Raw genomic sequence first — 16744 nt, forward strand, 5'->3', positions numbered from 1 at the left:
GTCTGCATTTCTCCAACTTCTATACAAGTTCGTCAGCTTCTTTTTGAACTGCATTGCTGAATTTAAAGCTCACTATCTCACTCCCATCGAATTCAAAAAGACTATGCTCTATGCAGGATTATGTTCTCTGGAGGGAAACAAAACTTATATTAACTATTTCTACACTTTCTCATTGAGTCACTTATTTAGTTTGTCAACTAACATTTATTGATTGTCCACACAAGTTCTTCCCAGTTGACCAGGATTAATTTCAGCATAGCCTGTGGTGTGCTGTCACTAGCTCATACCAGATCACCAGAGCCAGTTGTGCACATCTCTTCACAACTCTACAGCCAATGATTCTCATCGGTGGCTTAAACCAGGCTGGTGACATATTTACTCCAACTAATCAGCACATGCTACATATCAGGGATTGTTGTTACTGTTGAGGAAACTGGTTATTAAACATTTATCACCATAAAGCAGAACAATTCTAATCATCCTCCAAGATGTTGAGTTTTGGGTAAATCAAATGGTATCATCCTCAGGTAAAAATAGGTTTTGGGTGAAGAAAAAAGAGAATCCTAGGGGCCTACCCCGTGGCACAGTGGTTAAGTTCACATGTTCCCCTCTGGCAGCCCCGGGTTCGCTGGTTCAGATCCCAGTGCGGACATACACACTGCTTGTCAAGCTGTGGCAGGCATCTCACGTATAAAGTAGAGGAAGATGGGCTCAGATGTTAACTCAGGGCCAACCTTCCTCAGCAAAAAGAGGAGGATTGGCAGCAGATGTTATCTCAGGGCTAATTACCCTCAAAAAAAAAAAAAAAAAAAAAAAGGAATCCTCTTACTACATGATGCATTTGTGGTGACTTCAGGACACCTCTGAGAAGACATTCAACTCACAGGTGGAAATAAGGAAGTGAAGGGCAAGGGAAGAGAGAAAAGCCAGAGATGCAAATTTGGTAACCATCAATCTGCTGATATCGATGCAGCCCCAGACTGGATGAGATGTGAAGGAGGGCCCGTAGATGGGAAAAGCAAAAGTCTAAGGACTGAATCTTGTGGAGCACCTACCTCTAAAAGTGGAATGGGATTCTTGGAGCCTTTGGAGAGGAAATAGGAGTCCAAGACGCAAGAAGAACCAATATGAAGGCACTGGCACCTGGACCACCGTCAGTGGAGCACAGGGAGTACTCAGCGCTGGGAACTGGGTGTCTCCCGTTAATCCACAATGGACCCAAACACATAACTTTGCTTTCCAGATTGAAAAAAAAATCTTCAAATAGAATGGGGATTTAAAGCATTATTGCAATTTTAGCCTGAAGGACACATTTTCTGTATCAATGTGGAATCAAGTAGAATTATCTTTCATCATTTGAGAAACTATTTTAACATTTCTCTAATATTGAGAATCTGAAAACAAATCAAACATGTTTCATTCTTCCCTTTACCCCCTTGGGATAACCCTGGTTCTTCTAGCATCAGCAATAAACTTGCTGTTTTCTTTTCAAAATAGAACTACTGTAAGAAAATTAACACAAGTAATTCTTCCCAATATGCTTTGCCAAAACTATTGAAATTCATTCTAAACAACTACATTGTTCAGATGAGTTAGCCTCCCATTTGGAATTATAGATGTTCTTGCAATCTTAATGGGATTTATGAATCTCAAGTAGAAATGTTACAGAAGTGACGAGTAAAATATGAGCTATAAAATGATGACTGGGAAGACGCATACTGCTTCCCTGTTTTCAGATATTTATACTTTGTTTTTCACCTGAAGCTGTAAATCTTGGGCTCATGAATGAACTAAAATAAAAATTTACTCCAAGTAATTTATGCAGCTTTCATTCCTCTCAAATACAACACCTCTATTCTGGATTGCTGATGTCAAAGGAAGTTCCAAGAAGTAGAGTATAAGCAAATTTGATTTTTCTCTTTTTGCTTCTATATGTATTTTCCAAATTTTTGACAGTGTATCTATACAGTCATAAGTCATTTAACGATGGGTATACATTCTGAGAAATGCATCATTAGGTTATTTCATCTTTGTGAGAACATCATAGAATGTACTTATACAATCTAGATGGTATAGCCTGTGCTCACACACTAAGGCTATATGGTACTAATCTTATGGGACCAGCATCATATAGGCAGTCTCTCATTGACTGAAACGTCATTAGTGGTGCATGACTGTATTAGGTGTATTTAAAACATTGTAAATCTAGGGCCGCCTTGTGGCTCAGTAGTTAAATTCACCCACTCTGCTTCAGCCGCCCAGGGTTTTGCTGGTTTGGATCCTATGCGCGGACCTAGCACCACTCATCAGGCCATGCTGAGGCAGCAGCCCACATAGCACAATCAGTAGGACCTACAACTAGAATATACAACTATGTACTGGGGGTCTTTGGGGAGGAGGAGGAGGAGGAGAAGAAGAAGAAAAAAAAAAACAGAAGATTGGCAACGGATGTTAGCTCAGGTGCTGATCTTAAAAAAAAATTGTAAACCTAATACAAAAAAAGAAGACTTTTTTGGATAAGCTGGGACTTTCACTCACAGCCACATTTATATCAATTTGCTTCATTTTGGGAAAAAAATACAAGTAACAAAATATATAAATTCTACTCAAAAACTGTGTATTCAATAAGTAATTTTGAGGATGTTTATTTTAAAAATTAAATTATAATTTAATGGCTAATGTTGACAATTTTGAGAAATAGAATGGTTAACAGTGAGTATAATGTTATAAATACAAACTTCTTACAAATAGGGATGCCTTTATCAAGAATGGGATAAACCATAGAGGCCCTAAGAGCTCATAGGATTGTCTACAGGAGTGTACACACAGCCCAAATTCTCGGCTTATGTTGCCAGCCATTAGCGATTTAGGAAGAACTTGAAATTGCTGTGTCAATTTGTGTGCAAGTATGTAAGTTTTGTCTGAATTATATTCAACGTGTGGAACAAGATTATTTTTCTCTTCCATGATTGATCTCTTCTTTTGCTTGGTTCAAAATATATTACTCATTTCTGCCAACAAGACCATTCTTCCAGCAACAGATGTTATGTCATAAAAAGAGACTTATGCATGCTGGTATAAATAACAAAGGTGTTAGCTGGAATTAAAGGGAGACATTTCCTGTTTATATATATCTCTCTTCAGTGATTACTGAGTGAGGGTAAAAATCCGCTATAAATAAGTTTTACATAAACAACTTGTTTAAGGAACATTGGAAAGTTTGACTGAGAAAGAAAATGTATCTTCAAATTAATGACTGTTTTGTTCACCCTTATAGAGTTTACATGACTGTTATACATACATAGCTTCTAGGACATTCATTAATCACCAGCTTTGAACTCAATCCCCATTTGAAGAGAGCACATGTGCTTCTGGGTGTGATTTTTATAAACACCAAGATGCCTTAACACTCTCCCATGTTTTAGAATCAGTTATTGCTTCCAAAACTTTCCCCTGGAAAGAAATCACAAATGGGGGGAGATTGTCTTGCCCTCTCCCCTTTGTCAGCCCCGGCCTGCTACACAGGACCAGCCTTTGTCGTCTTGCCGATACCAGGTCATCCTGTCGCGTGCAGTGAGGTATTCCCTGCTCACTCGGCAGCTGCTGGAAGCTCAGCCTCTCCAACAGCTGCTTTCTGACACTTCTAGAGGGTTATAGGGAAGCTGAATTGCCAACAGCTGTGGGACCACCAGCTCTAGAATAATGATTCTCCTATCAATCTAGGAATGAGGGAACAGAGCATAGAAAAACAATCTCACTCTTTTTTCACAGGTCCCCTTTCTGATTTTTTTTTTCCAGCTGGTGGAAAGCAGCATAGGAGAGCACTGTAGTCAAGAAAAGCCATGAGCTCTACAGACAGGAAGGTTCAAATCGTAGCTCCTTCCACACAGGTGTGGGACCTCCCTCAAGTCACTTATGATGATGATAATCATACCTTCCACATAGGTTGTTATGAGTACTTAATACATGAAAACCTGTAAGGGACTTGGAAGAGTGTCTAGCACATAGTTCTCAAGGCAAAAAATTAGAAAAAATAAATACAAAGGAGACTTCATTAAGTCAACAGTGCTTTCATGTATGCTCCTTAATTTTCTGGACAAATACATGAGGATGATATTATTATTCCTATTTTACAGGTAACAAATCTGAGGCATAAGAGGTTAACCAAACTGTTAAGCACAAACTAACAGGCCCATGAGCGTCTATGCAGAGACGGAGTTTTCCACCACCCTTGTTAAAAGAAACTTGAATGTTCAGAAGAACAACTCCAAGCTACTAATTAAAATATTCACGAGGGTCACTGTGTGCTCATATTCTACCTTACTCCAAAATGGATTTGGGGAGGCTGATAAAAAGCACAAACAGTGGTAAATAGATAAAGAAGAGGGAAATATTTGCCACCTCCCAGATGTCATCTCCAGAACTAAATGACTGTAGCTCAGTGATTCTTAGTATTCTGTGGGCCAGGAACACTTCAAAGTTCTGACTGAGTCTATGATCCGATCTTGAGAAAACAAAGCACCTATCTTAATCTTGCTTAAGTGTTCAGAGGTCCCACAGATACCCTGAGACGCACCCTAGGCGTCCATGGCCACTCTTGGCTATGAACTCCTTTGGAGTCATAACACATTACCAAGAAAGAAAAGAAAATATTAATGAGCCATGTCACTAATGTGATTTCTTTTCATCATGTAAATAATGTAACTGCTCTCCAACATTGCTACTCTAAGAAAGCATGGGTAAGGAGGGCATTCATTAACAACAAGAATGTAGAGGAGAAAAGTTGATACCACAGCTGAAATATAGCCATCAATTCCAGACAAACAAAATGAAGAGGAACACACGTGGATATGTGTATATATGAATATTTATATTTATAATCTACCTATCTTTCTATTGATACATTTGTATATATCTGATTCAGAAGGGGAGATAATTGGAGGAAATCTCAAATCTTTGTTTATATAGCAACCATAAAGATGTAAAGAAACTAAAGCTTATCTCCTTGGAGAAAAGACTGAGGAGTTAAAGAAAGGGCATAAAAGAGAAAAGAAAACATGATAACAAATGTGAACGAGAGATTGCATTTTGATGTTTTCAAGAGTACTGTGAATAATTTTTTCTGTCTTCATTTATCTTATCCACCCTGTTATAATACCCACTTCACATTAGATATGTGCATAAACATGGAGTTAAATTCCATTTAATCCTAAAATACATACTACTATATACAAAGGATTTTATGAATAGAACTTTTTCATTAAATTGGTGACACATGTTTAACAGGAAAATGAAATCTTTGTTGATCAGCAGAGACAGAAATATGCCAAAGAAAAGTTACCACAGGGATGTTGTTCTGGCGTCCCTACTTCTATTTGTGAGCGCAATGGTGACAGGAACCATACTAGTTTTGTTCACCTGTTCTCACAGCAGGAGCACAGCTCTTGGCACACAGTGGGTATCATGGACCGAATGATTGTGTCCCCCCGAAATTCCTATGTTGAAGCTGTAACCCTCGATGTGATGATATGAAGAGCTAAGGCCTTAGACAAGTAACTAGTTTGAGAAGAGGACGTAAGGGTAGGGGCCTCATGATGGGATTAGCGCCCTTATAAGAAGAGACTAGAGAACTGAATGTCTGTCTCCCTACCACCCTCCCCACCCCCTGCCATGTGGACACAGTAAGAAAATAGCCATGTGCAAGCCAGGAAGAGGGTTCTTAACAGACCCTGACCATGCTGGCACCCTCATCTTGAACTTTTAGCCTCCAGAACTGTGAGAGATAAATGTCTGTTGTTTAAGTCTCCCAGTTGATGGCATTTTTTTACAGCAGGCTGAGCTGACTAAGACAGTGGGTGTTCAATAAAATGTTGTGGAATGAATGAACAACTGTATAGATCTTTGCAATGTCAATTTAGCCAACAAATATTGATTGCGTATATAGTATACATATACTATACACCATATACTTTATGCCAGGCACGGTTCTAAGCTTAGGACACAGCTGTGACTAAAAGAGGCAGACCTGGACGTCATGGAGTTCATGTTCTAGGGGAATAACTAAGACATTATTTCTAATTCTTGTGGAAAAAAGATTTTATTTTCAAAAGATAGAGATAGAAGATTTCTTAGGTTTAGGAAAGTTGTACTGACTTCCCAATTTTTAATTGATTCACTTAATATGTACAGTCTCTGGACAAAGCTGCACTTGGCTCAGCTCCAGAGGGCACTGTTCGCGCTGTCATCTTCATGGATGGTGCTCCCGGCACTAGGCAGAGAACAACATGCAACATGGTTGTTGGGTCTGCTCTGCTGGGTTTGAACAGTGCCTGACTGTGAGGAACTTACTTCACCTCATTGTGCCTCAGTTTCCTCCTTTTGAAAATGGAAAGAAAAGCCTACTCAAAAGGCTATGCTAATGATCAAATGAGCTGGTTCATGTAGAGCAGTGCCTGGCATACAGCAAGCACTAAATCAATTGTAAGCAGGTGTGGAAGAAATAGATCAGAGCAGAAGCCATTGCTTTAATCAAAGTAAGAAAGTTAGGGACTCAAAATATTGTCATGGCAATAGTTGTCACCTCTGTCAGCCGAGGCACCACAATTTACCAGCCATTGCCTGCTCCTTCCTTCTTTTTACCCACTTCCCTCTACCCATTCAACAGGTTCTTTAATTCCATCTCCTTAATTTTTCTATGTGCATCCCTTCCTCTCACCATGGGGGTGTTTCAAGCCTTATGTTTTCTTATTTTGATTGAAACAGTGACATCTGCTTTATCTCTTTCCACCACACATGCTTACAAGTGGTCCTTCACATTGTCAACAGAGAATCCTTCCTGAGAGCAAGTAAGCACTCAGTTAAGAACATCCATGAGTTCACTCCTGTGGCTAAAATGTGTGCATCATTCCCAGTCGCCTATGGCTAGATTGTCATCTTTTATAAAGCCCGTGCAAGCTGTAACAACATGCGTCTGATCAAACAGGATCACCATGGGTGCCTCGCTTGTCTGGCCCAGGATCAGATTGTGCGCAACTTGAGGCGGTGGAGTGCCCCACTCCTCTCTAAAGCCTCAGTAACTGATACAGTGCCTGGTGAACAAAAGGTGTTCAGTATGTTCTTGGAAGAATGGGAGAAAGGAAGATTGGCTGGATGGCTGGATGAATAGGGGTTATGAGTGATAGCAAAGTAATAAAATAACTTAATATAAACCATTGCTCATATTCAAATCCTATTAACAGAAATATCATATATAAGAAATAACATTAGCAGAAACATTTGAGTACATAGATAACAATATACACTATTGTCTGATAAAACAGAATAAAAGGATTAACTTGTCTATACAAGTGTTTTGAAAAACAGGGTCAATATTAAGCTTCTTTCGACAGATAAATAGGTAGATAAAATGAGCTGAAGTACTCTTATTATCAGTGAAGTCAGGTGTAACCTCAGCCTAAAGGCAAGCCTATAATTTTCTTGATGGAAGAGCATTATATTGTTTCATATATCCATCTTCCAATACACATAAAAGATATTAGTAAAATTAAAGTTCTCTTCTTGTTATCAATTCAGAAATGGTTCAGTCACTCCTGTGTATTGTGCTTCTCCATGAAGCAATTTTAATATATCGATATTGTAATATATTGATATTGCCAGACTGTTCATTTCAGGAAAAGTTCAGGACGTTCCAACTTGTGCCAGGAAGACTGGAATTATGGGAAAAGCGGAATAAAATTCCAGCTGCTTAATTTCACTAGTCTGGTGAAACCATACAAAGCTATCTCCTACCCTTAGAGAGAAAGCAGACCTGTTGTTATGACCTGAACATCTGTGGCCCCTCAAAATTCTTACGTTGGAATGCTCAGCCCTAAGGTGACAAATTAGGAGGTGGGGGCTTTGGAAGGTGATTATTAGGTCATGAGGTTGGAACCTCATAAATGGGATTAGTGCTCTTATGAAAGGGATCCCAGCGCTCTCTCACCTCTGCTTCTACTATGTAATGACACAGCGAGAAGACAGTTGTCTAAGAACCAGGAAGCAGCTCTCACCAGACATTGAATCTACCAGAGCCTTGATCTCGGACTTCCACTCTCCAGAACTGTTAGATAAATTTCTGTTGTTTACAAGCCACCCAATCCATGGTATTCTGTTGTAGCAACCTGAACGGACTAGCACACCTATCCACAGAAGACTCAGTGAGGAGGGCATCTTCCAGTCGTCAGTTCTCACAAGAATGATGGGCATCTTACAGGGGCTGGTTAACGTAATGGAATCCTCACCTGCTGTCTTATTATCCTGCTTCTTCCACTTTTTACACTTTTACAGTGAAATTAAAGATTATTTTTGGAAAGATGAAATAAATTTAAATAACTCAAAATATTGGTGGCAGTCTGCACATAAACATTGCCGGTTAAAGTAGGGTGCCTGAACGCACACAAAGTCCATTCACATCCGAAACAGGTGAAGGTCCATGTAAGGAGTATGTTCCCAAAAGATGATCATGGTTCTGGAACGACAGTAGTATGACGTGACCACTATCTACTCAGACAGACTCTGGATTGATCAGTACAAACTTGACCTGCAAAATTCAAGTATAACTTCCCAGGTGCAAACCGGTGTACCATTGGCTGTTTACATCCCATTGCTGGATCAGTGGTTCTCAACTCTGCTGCACATTCAAATGGCCTGGGCACTCTGGAGGATAATAATGTGTCACTGTAGGTTCATCTATTGTAACAAATGTACCGCTCTGGTGGGGCAGGTTGGTAGGGAGGCTGTGCAGGAGTATATGAGAACTCTGTACTTTCTGCTCAATTTTGCTGTGAATGTAAAACTGCTCTAAAAAAAAAAGTCTATTAGAAAAAAAAGTCGCTGATGGCTGACTCTCGTCCCTAGACATTCTTATTTAATTAATAGTGGTTGTGACCCGGGTGTGGGATTTTTGAGAGGGTCCGAGTGATTCTATAATGCAGCAGAATTTGGGAACCTTGTGCTGGATGATTAGTGCTTTAAGTTACTAAACTTTTCTTTTTAACTTTAGAAGGATACCAGTGATCAGAATGTTTATCTCATGATTTAAAGAACATAAATGAGTAATGATATAAATACGTGCATTTGCAGTGATATTCAAATACCTAGATCTAGAGCATACACACTTAAAATTCGAAGCTTACTCTAGATTTCAAAGAATCAACTGATTCATCTGTAAGTCAGCCAGTTCCTCTCCCTCTACCTTTCTAACAAAGTGAAATCCATAACAATGGAAAACGTTTCCTTATGGACCTCCTGTCACTCAACGTGTTAAGGGTCTGGTGCAGAAAGTTTCTCCATTGGCTGGGAAGTAGGAATTCAATGATTTTTGGCTTCCTAAAAATTCTCAAAATCTATGATACACATTGTTTTCCTTAATGCCACCTAAAGTTTAAAACCAAAAAGTCAAAACTGGCAAACCAGAGAATAAAAGTAAGACATTGACAAAAGGAAAGAAATGAGACGTTTTAAGTGTGCTGCATGAGGGATGAGTACAGTTAGAAACATCAATTCATTGAGTTGAAGGCAATACAGGTGAAAATAGAGGAATTCTCATCTTTTAAGAAGGATGAACGTAATTACTTCCAGTTGGTATGTTTATGAAAATGTAATTTGGTATGTCTATACCTAAAAATAATAACAAATGTTGTCAAGACTGAAATATTGTAGAATGAAGAATTACTTTTCAAAAAGCTACAGAAATCTCACAGCGCCTGGTATGATTACAGACTAAGCAAGTGCCCAATAAATATTTGCTGAAGATTTAAGGATGACGGGGTGACTTCAGACACAACAGTGTTAAACACTAACAGAAATAAAGTGAAAACAGGTAACAGTAGTACTTTCTGATCCTGACAATACGGGTAGGAAATTTCGATTTAAAATAGTGTTTCGTCACCTATAGTGAGTTTGTTTCCACCATCATTTTTGGAGGTTTCATTCATTTATTGCTTTTATTCTTAAAGAGATGTATACTGACACTACTGATTTAAAAGAAAGTTAGAAAAGAATAACAGGGGATCTGAATACTGAACATAAATTTGCAAGATACCTGCAGCCAAAAGTATCAAGGTGAATAGTTGTAATGGTGACTTTTATAGGCCTCAGTGATTTGGATTGTTAATCCACAACTCTGGCCAATTCAATGTGCAATTACTCTTGATAAATGCACTAATATTCTTCCCATATTAATATTCTTGCTTTGTGTACATTTATACAGCTGCTAAATGTGAGGTGCAGAATGGTCTGAAGTTCCCAATGTCCCCTACCCCAGCATTCCCTATCCCACTGTATCGTGCGGCTGTTATTCACACTCTTTCTTTCTACTGCTGCTTCCTTCACTTCTCTATGCTCTCAGTCCCTCCCCAACACACACACAATTTGTGACTTAGAAGTCAGTAGTAGTTCTCTCATTAAGAACTCTAGCGTTTAGACAGCTAGTTTCATGTCCTTCCAAGCACCAGGAAGGTCAGTGGAATTGACTAATATTTGCATTTTCTTGGACCTTAGTAATCGTGAAAGGGTGCACCAAAAAAGCAGATCAATTGCTAAACAATTGCTGAGGGTGAAATAAAAATTTACTTTCCTATCAAGGGATACTTCTAGTTTTTCTGATACGTGATTTTCATGGAATCACACTGAAGAGGGAAAAAGCCCTCCTTTGCTCTTCTTTTCACGAGAATAGGCATTATCCTATTACCCCAACCTGCCTTCAAATTTAATTCGCTTTCTGCCAGCAATACCACTGCATTCTATTGACTCCATTCCTGTCAATGCGATAAAGCAAAGTCAACTTTTTCACGTCAGGTTCAGCAAACTCTGGCCCTCCTCCTGCTTCTCTCCGCACAGCCGCAAACAGAACAGTTTATCCAGGTGAGCATTTGCTGCCCATTTGATGCGAGGGAACACTAAGTCCAATTCAAAAAAAGAACTCCATTCTTCTCATAAGCAGATCTGTACTACAAGATATGGTATTCAATTATTGTCTTTTGAATGTCATCAATTAAAAGTTCATGCAAATATGTTTCCTTTCACATTATATAAGTATTTACATCAAATCCTTGATTTTGCCCTGGGCCAACAAAGCTTAAGATACTTCCTATCTGACCCTTTACAGAAAGAGTGTGTGGACTCATGATTTGGATAATCAGTATTTTTTTTAAGAGGTAAAACTAGTATTCCAGAAGACCAGGCCTCACAAAATAGACTGAGAAACTTTATCACTCCAGGCAGCTGCCCCCTGAAACCCCACTTGTCCGTCCTTTTCTCTCTCTCCTCCTTTAAGATAGAATCTCCGGCCTTCTCCCGGAATTTCCTGTTACTTGCAGGTAACAACTCTATCCGTCCCAGTCACAGGAACTCTGCTTCCCTTCATTAACGTCTCTCCTCCCTCAGAATCATCAGGACTTCAGACTTCACTTGGGCTGAGGCTCGCTTGCCCTGCCCTAGCTGGGCCTGATTCCCAGCCAGGGTCACCCTCTCCCATCCCCACCCCCTGCAACCCCAATTGCCAGATGATTCTGAACCCTCCAAGGTGCACATGGAATTGGTGAGGAAAAGGGAGAGAAATTCTTTACCCAACAGGCCCTGGAGTAACCCAGCATAGCTTCCACAGACACTGGCAGATGTTAAATAACCATCTTCTTTTTTTATTTTTCTATTTTTGAGGAAGATTAGCCCTGAGCTAACTGCTGCCAGTCCTCCTCTTTTTGCTGAGGAAGACTGGCCCTGAGCTAACATCTGTGCCCATCTTCCTCTACTTTGTATGTGGGACACCTGCCACAGTGTGGCCTGTCAAGAGATGCCATGTCCACACCTGGGATCCAGACCAGTGAACCCCGGGCTGCCAAAGCAGAATGTGTGCACTTAACCACTGCGCCACAGGGCCATCCCTGCAAATAACCATCTTAAAGGTGTGATGCTAGAGTTCAGAGATCTTGACTTCCAATCTGGAAACATTCCTCTAATCCTTTCTTGCCCCTTTGCCTTTATGAGTAGAAGGAAAGGAGTGCTTGATAAAGATTGCTGAAGCATTAGGAATTTGACAATTTGCACTTTATCTGTCCTAATTCATCATAGAGGAATTTAAGTTCAAGCCCTGCATCCTTGCATCTGAGGACCTCCACATCCAGCCCCCACCCCAAAACTTTGTCTCTCACCATCTACTCACCATGTATTTTCTAAAGCTCAATGTTGGGCAAACTTGACTCCTGGCTTACTCTCCACACACGGGTCAATCTCTGCATAGCCAGACTCTCACTCTTTCCGTAGGTAGAATGCCTTTCTCAGGTTAATTGTTTGGTGTCCTTCAAAGCCCAGCTCACAGCTCCATTGGGATGCTCCCTGCATCCCCTTCCACTACTCCAAGGTGATTTCAGAGTCTCTGAACTCATATTTCCCTGGATTTACCGCTGCCATCATGGTCTGTGGTCCACTGTGTTGTTACTTGCATCTGTCATGCTTGTTCAGGTAACTTTGTCTTCTTAAACCAAAGAAGATGTTCTGGGAGATCATGGACATATTTCTTTGTCTCCACTACTGTGCCTAGTGTTGTGACTTACACGTCAGTTTGTGACCAACAAAATCGACTGATTCATTTTAAGCTCTACTCAGATGTTGTCAGTACACAGTGTGCAGGGTATGACAAATAGCTAATCATCGTTAGTCTCCAGGTTGTGGTCACTGATCAAGCAAATAGATTGTAAATCATTGTTTTCAGTGTAGCTGTTGATGATAATATTTGAGAGGCATCTTCTAAATTAGAACACAAAAGTCAGATTAAAAATACACATACATTTTCAGGCTAACACAACAAAAAGAAATTGGGATATCTAATTCCTGATAGAATCATTATGGGTGACATGAAAAATGGCCTTGACCTTATTAAGATAAATATTTTTCTGATATAATGATTGGATAATGGGCAACCAGACCAGTTATACCTATATGTATACACAAAACAACTCACCTACATATTTATTCAGCTTAGTTATATAAATACAATTTTAAGTGGCTTTAGATTAGTTCCTTTATCCTCCCAGCAATGACAAATCACGCAATGTTCCCTTGAGATGCAGGCATTCTATAATCACCTCTAAGCAATTCCCTATAATGTTCTTGCTATTTTTATGTCATCACTTAACCTGATTCTTATTCTTACTCAACTACTTGGAGAATTCTAATCTTTATTGTCACAAAGAGGAAAGTTTTGCTGATTTCCCAGTAATTTGCCCCAAAGGTATTTCCCAGCTTACATTATCCAGAAAAGTAATTCTTGTGTATACTATTTAAATTTATATTTTGGGTTAAAATCATAACTTGAAAAGGCAATTGAAACAAAGAAGAAGTAATTATTTTCTCCAAGAAGTGAATCATTTAAAGGGAAAAAACTTTAACTTAGACTTATGTGCCACATAAGGACATTTCAGCCAATGATAGACGATATATACAGCAGTGATTCCATAAGATTAGTACCATAAAACCTAGGTGTGTAGTAGGCTATACCATCTAGGTTTGTGTAGCTACACTCTATGACGTTTGCACAACGAAATCGCCTAATGATACATTTCTCAGAACATATTCCCATTGTTAGCGATGCATGACTGCTGATTTGAGTTGTTAATTATTTTTGTGTCTGAGTATTTCCATTCCAGCCCACACAGACATGGGTAAACAATCTTAAAACTGTTCTTAATCAACTCTCTTGATTGTTTTTCCATTCACAATGATGTAAACTTTATCATGTTTTTGGGAGAGCGATAGAGGGAACCTACCAACAGATGACCTCTGATACAGAATAGATTGGCCACAACCAACAGAACCATCAGGAAACTTAAACAGTCTACGGAAAGCACAAGTTTAAAAGAGTGGCCACTCAGGTCTCAGGAAACAGCAAGCAAATATAACCTTTCCCCGCTCTTTTGCATGAACATCTAAATATCCAGCTTGAATATCCACCTCGCATTACCTACTGTTGAGTAGTCAATGCCACTAACAGGATTTGAGTTCACTGGATAGAATTATGAGAAGAGAGAAAGGCAATTCAAATATAAAGGATAAAGTAAATGAAGATTTGAATTTGGATATGTAAATAGTTTATCCGGAGAACACGTACTGCTCGAGTCTCAACTTTAAAGCACTTGCTTTTTTCTACCACGCCTCCACACTACCCTACAATGTGAACCATACACAAAGCATGGATTAGACAATAACCAAAGATAAGGCTATGTAGTACAGACGGGCATATGATTACAGGAGGAGACTTTGCACTTTATGTGGCAAACTTTTAGATTCTCCATAGATTCTTGGAAGGGGTGTTATGTCTGAACTATCTATTCTCAGAAGGGATCAAATAAACTGAACTTTCAAACAGAGAAAGTGGAAATTGATTCTCACAGAAAGAATTATGTCTTTTTCAAATAAAATATAGCATCCAATTGCTTCTAAAAAAATTGACATAAAAAATAGGAAAATGAAATATTGTAGTCAGCCTAATTCTTAGCCGTAGGAGAAGAGAGCTGTTCATCGACTCTATAAACAGACTTAGCCTTGTGATATTTTGTTGCTGTGCCACAAAACTGTCAGGAGAGTGAGTTATGAATAAAATCTGATGAAATATTCATTAAACACTGAAGCTTTCTTCCTTTTTGTATATATCCTCAGACCTATAAAAGGTATTCATCCTCAAACATTGCTAAAGGGAGTGCAAAAATAGTATAATAGCTATCTATGGAGGGAAATCTAAAAATATCAAAATCATGGATGCCCTTACCCTTTGATTCAATTGTCACACTTTTAGACTGTCCTATAGTCACATTTGCACACAAATAAAAATCAGAACATATGGATCTAGGAAAAGGGAATTAGCTTAATAAACTCTGGTAAAGCCAAACAATTTATAAAATTTAGCATTTTAAGGCGGTGCTCCCACTTCCAGCTATGATGAAGTAACATAAATGTGATTCACCCTCCCATCTGAAGCAAAAAAAAAGAAAAAATATAGGAAAGAATAATTGGCAAGACACTGGACATCAATTCACAAAGAACAATGATCCCTGAGAGTCAGGAAATGAATAAGGTAAGTTCTACAATTGTTTTAGCTTATTGGCTTGATCAGCACATGCAGGTAAGGAAACTACCTGAGAGTGAGGAAGGAACCACTAGAGATGATTACTAATAACAGTGCTCAGCACAGACATAGGACCAGGAATAGTGCTTCTTCCCACCAGGCAGACTGGTAAACCTCAAGATTTGCAGTCACTGAGTAAAAGACACAGAGGGGCATTGCTCAGTAACGGGGAATAATTAGCTTTAAACTAAGCATTGTTCTGGACCTGCCTAACAAATCTTAAAAACAACTTTAATCACCCAGTAGGATAAAATTCACGTCTGCCATCCAAACAAATTACCATAAAAGCAAAGAAACAGGAAGAATGACCCATAATGAGAAGATAAGATCAAGCCAAAAATGCTCCAGAATTGACTTTGATGTTAGAATTAGCAAAGAAGAGCATTAAAGCATATATTATAAGTAAATACATTACACATGTTTAAAAGTGAATGAAGACATGGAAAATATTTTTAGAAGATCCAATCCAAACTTCTAGAGAATAAAATGGTAATGCCTGAAATTTAAAAAATTACCCAAAACATTGGATAGAATTAATAGCTGATTGGATATTGCAGAAGAAAAGATTTGTGGGCTTAAGCATACAATAAAAACTATCTAAAATTAATGAGATAAAGGATAATCCAACAACATAAAAAGAGCATCAGTGAGCTGTGGAACAATTTCAGGTGGCCTAATATACACATTTTTGGAGTCCCTCAAAGAGAGAAGATTGGGAGAGATGAAAGACAAAAAAACAAAAATGTTTGAACAAATAATGGCTATAATTTTTCTAAATTTGATGAAAACTATCAATCTGCATATCTAGGAAACCCAACTAACCCTAAGCAAAGAAACTTGCAGAAAACACCACCAGGGCACATCATAATCAAATCCTAAATGTCTATGCACACAATAATAGAACTTCAAAATACATAAAGCAAAACTCCCAGAACTGCATTGAGAAATAGATAAATCCTTAATTACAATGAAAGATTTTAACACCTTTCTCTCAATAATGGATAGAACAAGTATACATAAAGGATATCAAAGATTTACATAATATTATCAGTCAACATGACCTAATTGATATTTTTAGAGCATTCCTCCCAACAACAGTCAAACACACATTTCTTTTTCAAGTGCACATAGAACATTTCCCAAGATAGATCAACTTTCTGGACTATAAAACATGTCACAACGCACTTAAAAAGACAAGTCATAAACAGATATTTTCTCTGAGCACAATGGCATTAAAAAAATTAATAGATGTTTAGAGAATCTCTAAATATTTGGAAACTAACACACTCCTAAATAATCCATGAGTTAAAGAAGATATAAAAAGCAAAATTAGAAAATACTTTGAACTGAAGGAAAATTAAAATAAAACATATCAGAATCTGTAAGATGCCACAGATTTACTTAGGAAAAAATTTATAACAAAAATATCTTTATAAGAAAAGGGGGACAGTCTCCAATCAAAAATCTAAGGGTTCATTTCAAAAAACTAGAAGAGGGGCTGGCCTGGTGGCACAGCGGTCAAGTGCGCACGTTCCGCTTCTCAGTGGTCCAGAGTTTGCCGGTTCAGATCCTGGGTGCGGACATGGC

This window comes from Equus caballus, chromosome 17, assembly GCF_041296265.1.
Source record: "Equus caballus isolate H_3958 breed thoroughbred chromosome 17, TB-T2T, whole genome shotgun sequence".
In the NCBI taxonomy this organism is placed as follows: domain Eukaryota; kingdom Metazoa; phylum Chordata; class Mammalia; order Perissodactyla; family Equidae; genus Equus; species Equus caballus.